The following is a 13,773-nucleotide window of genomic DNA, read 5'->3' on the forward strand; positions in this document are numbered from 1 at the left end:
TATCAGTATCAAGATTATTGATGGTTTTACTCTATTGTTGCTTGCAAGCAGATGTAGATTTCTTGAAGATTTTCTTTATTAAGGTATGTGACTTTCTTGAACAGTTGCTGCACTCTTTTTGATTTGAATGCTTAATGTAGTCTGGGTGGATTGGAGTATGATATGCTTTTTCATGGAGTTCCTCAACTTTGACTTAGAATTAGTAATATTAATTTTTCTCCTTACACCTAGAGTTCATGTGATAGGTTTTGTATTTCCACTGTTGTAGAAGATCTTGGGCATCATGGGATAATCTTGCTCATGCGTATCTTGATATGATTATTGAAAAGTTTGTTATGCTAGCTTTTTCCTACTGTAGCTGTTCATGTGGAATCATGAAAGTAAATTTATTATTTGTTCTGTTGCAGATGAGCTTGTCCTGTAGGACAGAGAGTTGCCCATATCGAAGAGTTTGTCCTTGTTTATGTCATACAAGTTGTTTAATACCTTTATGTTCCTGATTACCTTTATTTCGCTGGTTTTATTCCTTATGGTTAATCTCTTAATAATTCTTTATGTTCCTGTACCATGTTTCTTATCTATGTTCCAAAATCTTATTAAACGTCATTAGTTCCTGTTGCACCAGTGACCTAGTGACTTCTTCTCATTTGTTTGACCAGCACTGATGTTTTAAATACTGGTGAGACTGTGGGGACCTTGAGTGCTTAAGACAGTCTGGGTGGATTGGAGCATGATATGTATTTTTCGAGGGGGTTCCTCAACCTTGGATTGTAGAATTTGTTCTATGCATTTTTTCCCCTTTTATGCTTATAAATTATACTACATGTCATTGGCTAGTTTGCTATTTCTGATGTTGCAGAAGACCTTGTGCGACATTGGACTATCTTGCCTGAGGGCATCTTGATCTAATGATGGAAGACAGTTTGGAGGAAAAATATATTATAATGATATGATTTTTTACGAAAGCGGGTTTCTCATCTTTGATACTGAAGTTATACAATTTTCTCTTATACTAGCTGTTCAAGGGGAAATGTGTATGTTAATTTATTCTTTGTGCTGTTCATATGTAGGTCATGAATTTGCTTCAAGGACTTGTCGTTGTTTATGTCACCTTTTGTGTACATATCCTTATGTTCCTAGTTGCCCTTTTTAACATTAATTTCTAATGTCATGTTTTGCTTCACCGGAAATTTGATTTGATTAGTAATGGCTGTGCAGAAATTGGAATTAAGAAAGGGTTTTCATGAGGGGGTTCCTTTCTTCCACTAATTGTTTAGGAGATAAAGCATGTTGGAAATGGCGAGATATTATGTTGACAAGTGGATTCGCAGCTGATGTGCTGTATTTAGTTTTAGTTTCATGTATATTCCAAAATTTCATTCATTTTTAGTTTTAGTTTTATATTGATATGGACTGTTAGCTCTGTGATTGCTTGTTTATCAATATTGGAATTATTGGTATGACAGCGAATAAAAAAGTGCCGTTCAATTTTAGGTATTTTTGGGAATTTTTATTGAGGTAATCTTTAATAATGGTTATGAGTCCTATTTTGAGATTCCTATCTTAGGTATATATTGGGTTTGGATATTTTTTATGTCCTTTAATATAGGGTCATCTCAAACTTTTTCTTTTTGGAAATTTTAGGATTCGTTATTTGCCTACGAAGAATCCTAGTTCGTTTTGAAAGTAAGCCATGTAAAGTCTACAAAAGGGTTTCTTAGGGTTGAGAAAGCATTGAGTGTGATTTCTTGCGATTTGTCTTGATTGAATGAAAGGATTTCTTTAGTTCAGGATAGGCATGTCTAATCTCTCTTTCTTTCTGTATCTCTTCTTCTTTTTCTCCTCCTCCTGTTATTTAACTTTCTTTATTTCCCGCTTTCCACTATTCTATCTTATTTCTACTCCTAGTCTCATCCAGTCAGTTGTTGGCACTGTAGATTGATTTCTGCAGGATATTAAATTAGATGGGCAGTGGAGTTATTCTTTAAACTGTTTATCCCCTTGCTGTCCTGCATTGGGTTAGTAATTCTCTCATTTGTTTCACCTGGACCTTGATTCGATCAAAATGGGCAGACCAGAGTGAAATGGTTTTTCATGCATTGATGTATCTGGAAACTTTCTTATGTTGGTAAGTGAACTAAGTAGCTGGTCTCATATGGGTCTTTCTTTCATCTTTGTTCCGATTTCCGACACTCATTTTTGTTTTGGGTTGGTCTTTTATTTATTCTCTTATTTGCCTCCATCTGTACGAGTTCTATAAGTGTTAAAGTATATTGGGAATGGAATGGATGCCGTGTCAATAAGTGGATTTGTAGCTGATATTCTGTATTGAGTTTGTTTCTGTTGCATTCAAAAATCTCAGTTATTCCTGTTGGACTTCTCATTTCTTAGATGAGTACCTTGATCACTCAAACAGCATAGATGAATTGAGTTTTTTTTTTTTTTTGGGTGCGCATGAATGGGTTTCATCAACATGAACTGTAGGATTGGTTATACTAGTTTTTCCTGAAAGTGGCGTTCGTCTGATATGTTAACTGTGATTTCTGTCGTTGAATGAGAGCTTGTGCACCAGGGGATGATCTTGCGTGAGGGTATATCCTGATCCAGGAATTGAGGACCTTATGGAGAACGGGAGTTCAGTGATTTGATTTTTCTGATCCTCATGTTTGATGGTGAAGTATGTTATGCTAATTTTTCCTTGCACTAACTGTTAAAAGATCAATTTACTATTTCTGCTGTTTCAGACATGCTTGTGTTTGTATGGCTTAATCTTCCAAAGGTGGAAGAGTCTGTCCTTGTGGTTATTGTTTATATATGTTTATGTTTTTGATTGCCTTTCCTCCAGCTTCAGTGCAAAGTCTGAATCATCTCTCTGTTCTCAGCTTTTTGGATTTCTTACTGTTTGTGAACCTCGGTTCAATGGACTTCATTTTCTCTCAGGATATATATTGGCTATTATGTTTTTTTTTTTCGGTATGATGATGATTCCTTGCTTTTGATAGTTGGATACTTGGATTGTTCATACGATTTTTTTTTCATGCTAGTGCTTTTATTTGAACGGTTAAATTCTTTTACTATTTGTGTTGTTGCCAAAGAGATTGCGTTTTAGGGGACAGTCTGCCTGGAGGGGCTTACAGACTTGTGACATCCGTTATACTATTACGTACAGACGTTTAGCTTCTTTTACACTGGTTTGTCGTGTTGGTTTTCAGTTGGTTGATAGGTTTGGTATACGGCAGGGTGCCAATGTAGGTAACGTCTCAATTTGCATATCGTCGATGAGCTTTCTTCTTTTCATTTAGTCGTCTGCATTATTGGTGGTGTGAAAATTCTAATCGACATGTGTACTTTCTTGGGCCTATGCTTTTTCATGGTCCTTATTGCTGATGTGTTCCTGTGTCCGACTGCATGGTAGAGAGCCGGTGGAGCTACGGAAAATAGTGTGACAACCGGTCCTGTTTGTGAGAATGTTTTATTTTCACTACAATTGCGCTGCTAGAAAAGGTGAGAAATGGTGTGAGGATTCTCCTGATAGAGTTTTCTCATATTGAACGGTTGAGGCAAAGTTCATGTTATGTTTTTTTTTTTCATGAATCGTTGGTTGGATCGACCATTTTTTTTTCCGTCTCCTTCCTATTTAAGTTGGCGTTCCTTTGCCTGAGTTGTCTGGATTTATTGGAGATAGAAGACAGCGGTTGCTTTTCTTCTGCAGTCGGTGTCAGATTGTTTAGTCCCTCTTCATTCTTTTTGTCCTCAGTAGGTTAATTGTGGGTACTTTGTCACGGACCTTAAAAAGAACGTCTAACTTCGGCGTCATCCTGCTTTATGCGTGCTGTTTCAATATTTTTTATAGCTACTAGATATTTATTTTTGTGCTACGGTTTTGTACGTCTTTAATGTATGTTTTTTTTATAGCTTAACACTGCCAATGCCGGTCCCCAGCCCGGATGAAAAAAAGTGGAGGGTGCTAATGACGATTTGTTTTAGTTTGAAATCAGTTATGGAAACTTGATAGCAATAACTTGTCAGATTTTAGTTTGAATAAAAATTTCTGTGGCGTTTCGTACGCTAAATGAAATACTGAGTTATTAAAGCCTGACTAGTAATATCACTGAATTTATGCATTTCAACCTTCTAATCTTTGATCGTTAGATTTGCAAACAGGAGTGTCTTATTTGCTTCAAGATTTCTTGGGTGGACAGAGCTATGCACCATTCAAATTTCAAAATCGTCTTGCTAAATCTAGAAGGAATTATCCTAGAGGAGATGGTTGCATCCTGCTTTACATACTGTTTCAATATTTTCAATAGCCACTAGGCTTATATGAACCAAAACTTGTTTCCAAGTTGGACTTTTAAAATCCACATCAAATCTTGGCTGAAATACAAACCTACCGAATTATAGGGAATATACTCCTGGCAGATATGCTTGAACCCTGACTGTAGTGAATGTATGTCCATGGTTCAGCAATCTTTATACGCCCTTTACAATTTTGGATGTTTACAATTTAAATTTCATTTCTCTATCTTTTTCCTTCTTGTAGATGGAGATGAACATTATTGAAGTGTTTTTGGTGCTAAATAATGTGAATTTGTGCAAAGCTTTGAATCATCAATTGATGCAATTTTGTTCAAATTGTTAGTCCTATTATTGTATCTATTGTATGCATAAATGATAACTTGAAAATAAAAGTATCCATCTTTTTTTTCATGCATCCAGATAAGAAGAGCTTAATTGAGGAGAAATAGAAAGAGATACAAAATCTAGTGAAACACACAACTAAATATGTCTATAGTAACCAACACCATATGCATTAGTCTTTAGGAGTTGAAGATCGGCATGGATTTCATCACCCAGTCTCACGAGAAAATCACCGTGGATGGTTAGGCGTGCCAACCAATCCACTGCTCTTTGCCCTCCCTATGAGACACCTCCATCAGCAGTCGATTTGATCTCCATATTTGGATGTCTTGTAGCAGAGGAAGAAGACCAAGTTTTTGAACTGGCTGGTGTTTAATCCATTGTTTTGATCTAGCGGAATCTCCTTGCAAACAAATTTTGTAATATTGACAAAGATTGACAGCATGATATAATCCAAGCCAAGTCCCCAACAATTCAGCATATGGAACGGAGGATAAATGTAGAACCTTTCCACCAACTAATAGTAATGAACTAACCATTGATGAAGAACAAAAGAACATTATTCTATAATAATTTTTCAATTAAAAATGTAATTCCATGAGGGAGGGATGGGAACATTAAAAAGTCTCGTTGTCGCATGATTGGTTTTGCAATAGTAATTTATTAGATTATCAGTAAATCATCTCACCTCATAAAGTAATTGATGGCATTGGTCATTCCCCACTTTTTCATTAATCCCTAATTTAACAAGGAAAAGTGACTGTCATATCGATCCATTAGTTGGATGTACATCTTGACATTTCTCTAAGTCTATAAAAAAACTAGCTTGATCGAGCTAATGAAAATAATTCAAGATCTTCACAATTGTACAAAGACGATGTGTTATATTTTATACTATCTAAAAGGAGAATGATTATCTCATGCTGAAGGTTGAGTTAGAATCATTTTTGAAAATATATTCAGCTCTTACAAAAATATATTCGAAATAGGTACAATCAACAAAAAAAAAAAAAAAAAACAAAATATGAGTACCTAATATGCATAAGACATTGCTCAAAACTTTGTGAGTGACCAAACAAGTTTTTAATAAATCAAGATTTACATCATTATTAAAGATGAAAATGTTTATTCCTCTTTTGAAAATTAAAGATAATAGATTTAATATACAGCCTTGATGAACTCTCTTTTGGTCTTTTTCTATCACATTTGCCGTATAATTAAAACAAATTTTAGGAAAAGGACCCAATTGGATCATAGTAGGAAATTTTAAAAATTGGATATGATTAGGTTTAAAAAATCATATAATATGATTGGATATATCAATATGGTAAACAATAAGAAGTTCCCATGAATGTTGCGGAATAGTAGCAAATATATCCACCCAAGATTTGGATGAAAAAGATTACAAATTCCAAGTTCCAAGTCTTTGGTGATCAGAAAGATCATTAGGCTCAATATGGATATTTTTGGTCCCTACAAGTACGGTCGGATATGGTTCAAGAATAAGATTTATTATATTAAAAAATCAAATCGGATGCTAGATTTTCTAAAGACATAATTTGACGATACGACATTCAATTGATATGATTTTTTTTTTTTAATGAAAAAAAATCGAATAGCTTTTCAAGATGTATAATACAATGCTATCGTCTAAAGAAAGCCACACCTATTGTGATCAAACTCAAATTTTATTTTTTTGGTCCTAGAATGGGTCTATCAAATTGAGTATTTTTTTTTGAGATAAATTTTGATTTGAGATTTCTTCCAATGTTAGAAAAAATCAGATTGATGGAAAAATTGAGCCCTACATCATATAGAAATTTAGTTCTTTTCACATTTATTTCTACTAGTTATATTTATTTTGAAAAATTAATTCTATTCGAATCAAGAGAAGAGAATTGTACGAGGATGGCTTCACTATTATAAATAAAGGCTCTATATTTTTGTTTTGATCGACATCAAAAGATGATCATCAATGAAATAAAAGGAGATATAAAAATTTTATTTTCATCAATTTTTTCATCCTTTTTAATTTCCTTTTGAAAGGTACCAAGTTGAGGAGGTTGAGAGAAATATTCCTCTCCGATTAGATCATTTGATGGCTATCATATAGTAGCTTTTAAAATCCTATGGCATATGATCTCCTTATTAATTAAGTCAGTAGACTCAATCATTTTCTTATAGCCTAGTTTTAATTAGCATATGAACTGTAAATTTTATAGGAGATTTCAATAAAACTACAAAGAGAAGACACTTTGGTGGTGGCAAAGCATAACCCACAGATCTTAATTAATATTGCAAATAGATCGGATTGACCCATGACCCAATCGAATCCGCCCCTCTTAAATCTAATCCAATCTACTTTAAAAGACCTGTGTGGTCGGGTCGAGTTCTAAAATTGGACTAACTATTTTTTAGATCGAGTCTAGATTTATTGAATTCTAATCTGATCCAATCTAAATTAATCTATTTGATTATCGAGTCAATTTTGGGTCTTCTAGTCTATAACTGGATCTGACCTTAATATATCGTTAGGATCTGAATCCATTTGAGCTTCTAAGTTGTGATTTAAGATTTGTATGATTAATATCTTTAATAAAAAAATAAATTTAAAATTATTTTTATATCTTAATTTATTTTTAGAATAAAATTATTTATTATTTATTTTGAGTGGTTAATATAATTTGGTTATGTGGTAATTAAAGCATAGTTGGCTACATTTGGTCCGGATCCAAAAATTTTTGAGTTGGGACTGGATTATACATGGATTCAATCTGACAAGAATGACATATTAGGTCGAAAATTTTTATTATATGATTTGACCTAACCCGATCATTTATTAGGTTGTATCTGGGTCTGACATTAGAATCCGATCACGGAATCGGATTGGATCTAGATCATCCATGAACTGATCCTACCCAATCCATTTGCGCCCTAATCGTAATATATCTAAATCCATGCATAATTAACAAATTTGGATGGACATTTTTTTTATAAATAACTTAAGTTTTTGCTTGGTTGATATCGGATTCATTGTAGATTAGTAGAATATAGATTTAGTCTTCTAATCTAATGGATCACCATGGCTTGAGTCTATCATAACAAATGATTATGCAATAGATACAAATTGAGACTTGGCATAGTGGTCCAAAACCCACTAATCTACTTAGCAACTAGAGGTTGTAGATCAAGTCTTTGATGGTGCAATTCATAATATCTGTATATGAGTTATTATACTATAAGTCCTTTTTTGAAAAAAAATGTGGTGGATGGTGATCTATTCAACATTTACCATATCTTCTTAGCTTTGATTTCCTTCTGTAAATATTTGCTTTATTTGGATCCAAATCTTAAATTCTTTATTTTTGGTGTTATTTTATTTTTATTTTAACTGACATATGAACCATTGCTGCTGCTACTACTAAGTCCTAAGATTGGATAGCTTTCAATTGATCCAAAAGCTAATTCATCAAACTACTTAAGAAGGATCAAAGAGGCATATTCTCTTCTATTAGCGATTTAGATAAATAAAAGGTGTTATTAGCGTATTCACTATTTTGATGCATTTCATAGTTACGGTCAATTAGCAACCAATGTCAACTCTCTACTTTTCTCATCCAAGCATGGATCGGCAAGGATTTAATGTTAGTTACGATTCATAAGACAAGATATACCCCAGGGTGACCAATTTTAGTAATTTTAATATATTATATAAAGTAGTGAAGAGATGGATGAAAATATATTTAATAGACTAGTTGGGTGAAGTGGAGAGGTGATATCCTTGAAGATATAAGATAAAATTTTCTAGAACAAAGACCATGCTTGTTTTGTTGTATGGCTGCATATAAAGATAGAGGATGACAAAAATGAGAATATTGGAATAGATATATAGTGAAATTGGTATAACAATTTAAGAGATGAATTTATTAAAGAAGGTAATGAAGTTGCAGAAACTAAGGACAAAAAGATGAAAAATCAATTATAATGTTATAGATTTCAGCAAGCCCTCTCTCTCTCTCTCTCTCTCTCTCTCTCTCTCTGAGATTTGGGCCCACTCTAAAGATGCCATGGATATTTACGAATATAGGCTTAGTCTAGCTCGATTTTGTTAGTTATACTGACCTAATACATGAATCCATATAATTTTGAGCCCAATCATCCAAACACACCTTAAAAAAATATGTTATAAGAGATTATTTATCTAAAAATAAAAATTTATTTATCAAAATTGAAGTTATTAATAATTTATAAACTTATTAAGAGAAAAAATAATTTTGAAGAATATGATGAGTTTTTATTAAGAGCAGGGAGTTTGATGAATGAATGTAGTTATTTTGAATATCTATAATAGGCCATCCAAAACAAAAGAATTATATTAAATAAAAATTTTACTTATTATCCGACATGAAGAACCATATTAATTGTATTATTAATATGCTCCAAAATAAAGAATTGTATTAAATAAAAATTCTATCTTAACATTATTAATATAGGCATACCATGTGGAGAATGGATAATATAGCACAAATTGAGCTATTTTAGTTATATATAATAGATTTGTATTTTAAATTTGGATATGGATATAGATATTGATCAAATTTGACTTAAGCTCAAACTATGGTTCCTTCTGACTATAATTGAGTTCCTTTTATAGATCATTTGATTGTGATGTTTATGACTATAAATATTGTAGTCATGCGGCTCTATTTGTATATGCAAATTGCCTCCCAAAAGATGGATCATAACTTCTATTAAAAGTAACAACAAAAATAAAATAATGTAAAATAAAATAAAATGAAGGATGCCATGCATGTTTCGCTGATCCATCGCTTAAAACCAAAAAAGTATTGAATTTAAGAGAGGATACTATAGTCTACAAGAACATTTGAGATCTTCTACAAAGATCATTTTCTCATAATTGTGATTGTATATTTCAAAAATCATCATGGATAATATATTCAAGTTTAAAATATTTTATATTTAAAGTTAAATAATGATACACAATGATCAATAGTTATTAGTTGCTATATATTTTTATTGAAAAAATATTAAATCCTTTATATTATCATAATTAGTAATGATTGTGGAATAAAATGGCTTATTTGTAGATGACTACTTGTTGTTTGCAGATGACTATCTACTGGTGGGCTGAACTTTTGTCTAGAACGTTGTCACTTTAAGGAGGATTCTGGAGGAGTATTGCATCGCCTAAAGGTAAAAGGTAAACCTTTTCAATTTTGCCATATACTTCAGCCCAAAGACAAAGATCCAATTTAGATATATGATCAGATAGAGATTGAGGGATCATAGAGCAGAGCGGGATCTGGCAATATTTAGGGGTTTTTATCTTGAGACAGTGGCTAATGAGGGCAGAGTGTTTGAAAGTGGAGCAGAGAATTTTAGAGTGGTTGGAGGCCGATGGGTCAAAACATTATCCATGAAAGTTAGGATCATCTTGGTTAGGTTTGTTCTTAGTTTTATATCTATCTATCTGCTATCCTACACCATCATACCAAAGACCTACTGGATAAAACTAGAGCAGCACTTTCGAAGGTTCTTATGGGTTTTCAATTTAGGTGCGAGTGATGTGCATTTGATGGTCTGAGATGTTGTATGTCAATTGACCAGAGACGAGGGACTCAACATCTAGTCCTAGATGGTGAGACATGAGCCCTGATAGCGAGATATACAACCAGATTCCTCCTTCATTCAAAGAGTCTATGGGATATAGTGATGAGAGCCAAATATGGCCCATGTTTGTTGTGCAGCCACATCAAGATGTCGGAGTGGCTTCTTTATTTGGGGGGAGATTGTATGTGGGCTCTGATGTCATGGCTCAAGTAAGATGGCTAAGGGGGATGAACAATCTGTAGACTTTCTATGAGATTCGTGGCTTGCTGACCTCCCTTTATATTGATGATAGATCTTTATTAGTATAGAGGCAGGCAGGTCCATGAGGATCTACAATCTATTCTATCCTATTAGAGTCTCTTAAAAGTGATCCGATTCTTCGATGAGCAGCATGGATGTTGCCCAGCTATGCAACCTAAGAGGGGGGTGAATTGAGTTTCTAAAAATTTTAAGCTTAACTTATGGCTTATGAGAAATGTTTGACAAAGCTAAATAGATAGAGTGAGTAGAATTAATTCAAGGCTAATAGCAAGAGCAAGAATGCAAAAGAATAATGAAGAGATAAAGAAGAGCAATTAGACACACACCAAACAAAAGGATTTATAGTGGTTCGGTGCCAACCTTGCACCTACATCCACTCCCCAAGCTCCTACTTGGAAATTTCAATCCACTAATCTTGTATTCAACCCGAATACAAACGTCGGAAACTCTGACTCTAGCTATTCCAAGCTAGTCCATTTATTTTCCGAGTACAAGCCAACCCAATACACTCCGATTCTAGGTTCGGATCAACCTTCCCTTATTTTGGAAACCTTCCAAAACAAAACCAATCACTCAAACTGAGTATAACAATTTATAGCACAAATAAGTACAAAGAAAGCTCCTTTAATGAGCAAATATAACTTTAAATACACTTTACTCAAGAGAAGAAGACCCTTTTTGGATTTCCTCAAAGTGGATGGAGACTTGAATGTGCACTTGAGGAGTTGGTGAGCTTGAATTAAAGGCTTCTTGAAAGCTTTGAATGAGCTCTTGCTTAGGGCTGAAAAGTTGGTTTGAAATCCCTTTATCAAAATCTCTCTACTTGAATATTCTTTTTGATTCCCATCTTTTTGTCCCTTTTATAGCTTTAAGAAATAGAGGAAATCATTCTAGACTGAAAAAGAGCCGTTAGACTGCATTAAATGAGCATTAAAAGTATTTAAAACGGGTAAAAAACTAGCCGTTGCGAAAAAATTCCATCACAGGGGTCGACTCATGAGTCGACTCATGCCTGGGGGTCGACTCATGGGTCGACCTCTGTGAAAAATCGTCACAGAAGTGAACGGAATCCAAGGTTCTGTAAAACTGGTAAAAAGACCCGCAGAGGTCGACTCATGAGTCGACTCATGCCTTGGGGGTCGACTCATGGGTCGACTCACAGGTTTTACCAAGTCTGTGCCGGCCAGAAAAATCAGCGTGCCAGTCATCTCATGTGCCATGAGTCGACTCATGGGTCGACTCATGATTTTCAATCATGCATATCTTTCAAAATACAAGTCCAAAATTAATAAAATTTTCACCATTGGATCATAAATCTTTTGTTCTATCATTTGATACTATCAAATCAGAGTTTTGGAAAAATTATAATTTTGCCCCTGAAGAGCAATAAGTCTTTTTCAAGTGAAAATTATTGGTACCCCTTCAACTGCTTTGTAATCATCAAAATCAATCTAAGGAGCAACGATCTTCCCCTTTTTGATGATGACAAAATACTTGAACAAAAGCATCTATGTGAATCAATGATCATGAATTTCAAAGGAATGAAATGCATTATAGGTAGTTTGAAGATAAATAGGAAATTTACTACCAACTTGAAAATTACTTATAAGTGCATTTGCTTGAAAAGAAGATTGATTCTTTTGGCATGTGATACATATACCCATTTGCATAAGTAATTTGCCTATTGTTTAATGATTTAAAAATTTGCTCATTTGATTATGTGATTTTGGTATCAGAGTAGAAAATTTATTTTTATTATCAGAGCAAAGCAGAATTTACCTTATGATTTGAGAATTGCGTGTTTGAAAATATCTCATTTGCTCATTTGCTTGTTTTTCAAATTTCTTAGCATCTTGAAAATTTGCTCATTCTCATTTGATTATTTAGTTTTAGTATCAGAGCAAGTTGCATCTTGAAAATTTGCTCATTCTCATTTGATTATTTAGTTTTAGTATCAGAGCAAGTTTAACAATTAAGTGTATCAATGCATGTCTAAGAATTAATTGTAAAGTATATCAGAGCATGTCAAATTTTAAGATGTATCCGAGTATGTCTAATTTTAAAGCATATCAGAGCATGTCTAAGAAGTAATTTTAAAGGTTGCTCATTTGCTTTGTGCTTAGCAATTCATTCATTTTGTTAGCAATCTTGTTTTTGATATTTTAATTTCTCCCAATTCACTCATTTTATTTTTAAGTCTTTTATTTATCTTTCTTTTGATACTTTTGCTTAACAATTCACTCATTGTATTTTTAAGTCATTTAATAATCTTGCTTTTGATACTTTTCTTTAATTTCTTCCCTTTTTTGACATCATCAAACATTGTTAACTCCCCCTCTTTTTTTGAATACATTTTCTCTTTAGTATTTCTTCAAACTTCTTGTGCTAATCATTAATGTTTGCTCCCCCTGAATACAGCAATCATAAAACAAAATATGCCATTGAGTACCATAGATATGAATTAGCAACAAAGAGAAGATATATAATCAAGAGATGATTGATACCATTACAAAGAGTAGATATATAATTAAAAGATGATTACAATCATAGTTGTTTCAATACATATTTCATAATATAAAAGTCAACTAGTTAACATCATTACATGGCCCAAATGATAGATCCTAGAAAGAACAACAGGCATGACTAACAACAAGGATCTAGAAGAACACATGACTCTATGGATCAGAATCAGATGTATCAGAGATGGGGTGGGGAGATGATGGATCACGACCAAAAGCTCGTCCTCTACCCCGTCTGCCTCTGCCACGAGTGGAGGTGCTGGCACGAGTAGGTGGGCGAGATGATCCTGAAGGCTGAGAACATTCAGAGGTCAAAGACTGGACTGCAAGAGAGAGACTGATGGAATCAAGAACGTTCAGAGCTCTCGAAACAGACTGAAGCAGTGCAGTGAACTGTGTAGAAGCACGCTCACTAGAGCCTCTGATCTCTCTCCTCAAGAACTCATAACCACCCTCCAATACACCTCTGAGCCTGTCAGCCTCCGTAGTAAGGTCTGTGACCTCAATAGTGCACTCCTGTGGCTGAGGATGGGCCAAAGCTAAGACTTGCCCCTGCAAGTCAAGTACTCTCCCAGTCAGTCTCAAAATGCAATCCTCGAGCTGTTGAATCCGAACAGACTGATCTAAGATCAACTGAAATACAGTGGAGATATGGGGATCAAGGTCTGATCAGATGTATCTAATGATGTGGATCCCGGTGCAAATGTAGAAGTGCTTCACT

At 33.9% G+C, this 13,773-nt stretch overlaps 1 long non-coding RNA gene across 1 annotated transcript; it reads left to right on the forward strand.

The window, feature by feature from the left end:
- The first annotated feature begins 2 nt into the window (after positions 1-2).
- On the forward strand, positions 3-4,439 carry LOC140858184 (uncharacterized). Its single transcript, XR_012141600.1, has 2 exons — positions 3-83; positions 408-4,439. It is a non-coding gene; the product is annotated as an uncharacterized lncRNA (long non-coding RNA).
- The last annotated feature ends 9,334 nt before the right edge of the window (positions 4,440-13,773 follow it).

This window comes from Elaeis guineensis, chromosome 5, assembly GCF_000442705.2.
Source record: "Elaeis guineensis isolate ETL-2024a chromosome 5, EG11, whole genome shotgun sequence".
In the NCBI taxonomy this organism is placed as follows: Eukaryota; Viridiplantae; Streptophyta; class Magnoliopsida; order Arecales; family Arecaceae; genus Elaeis; species Elaeis guineensis.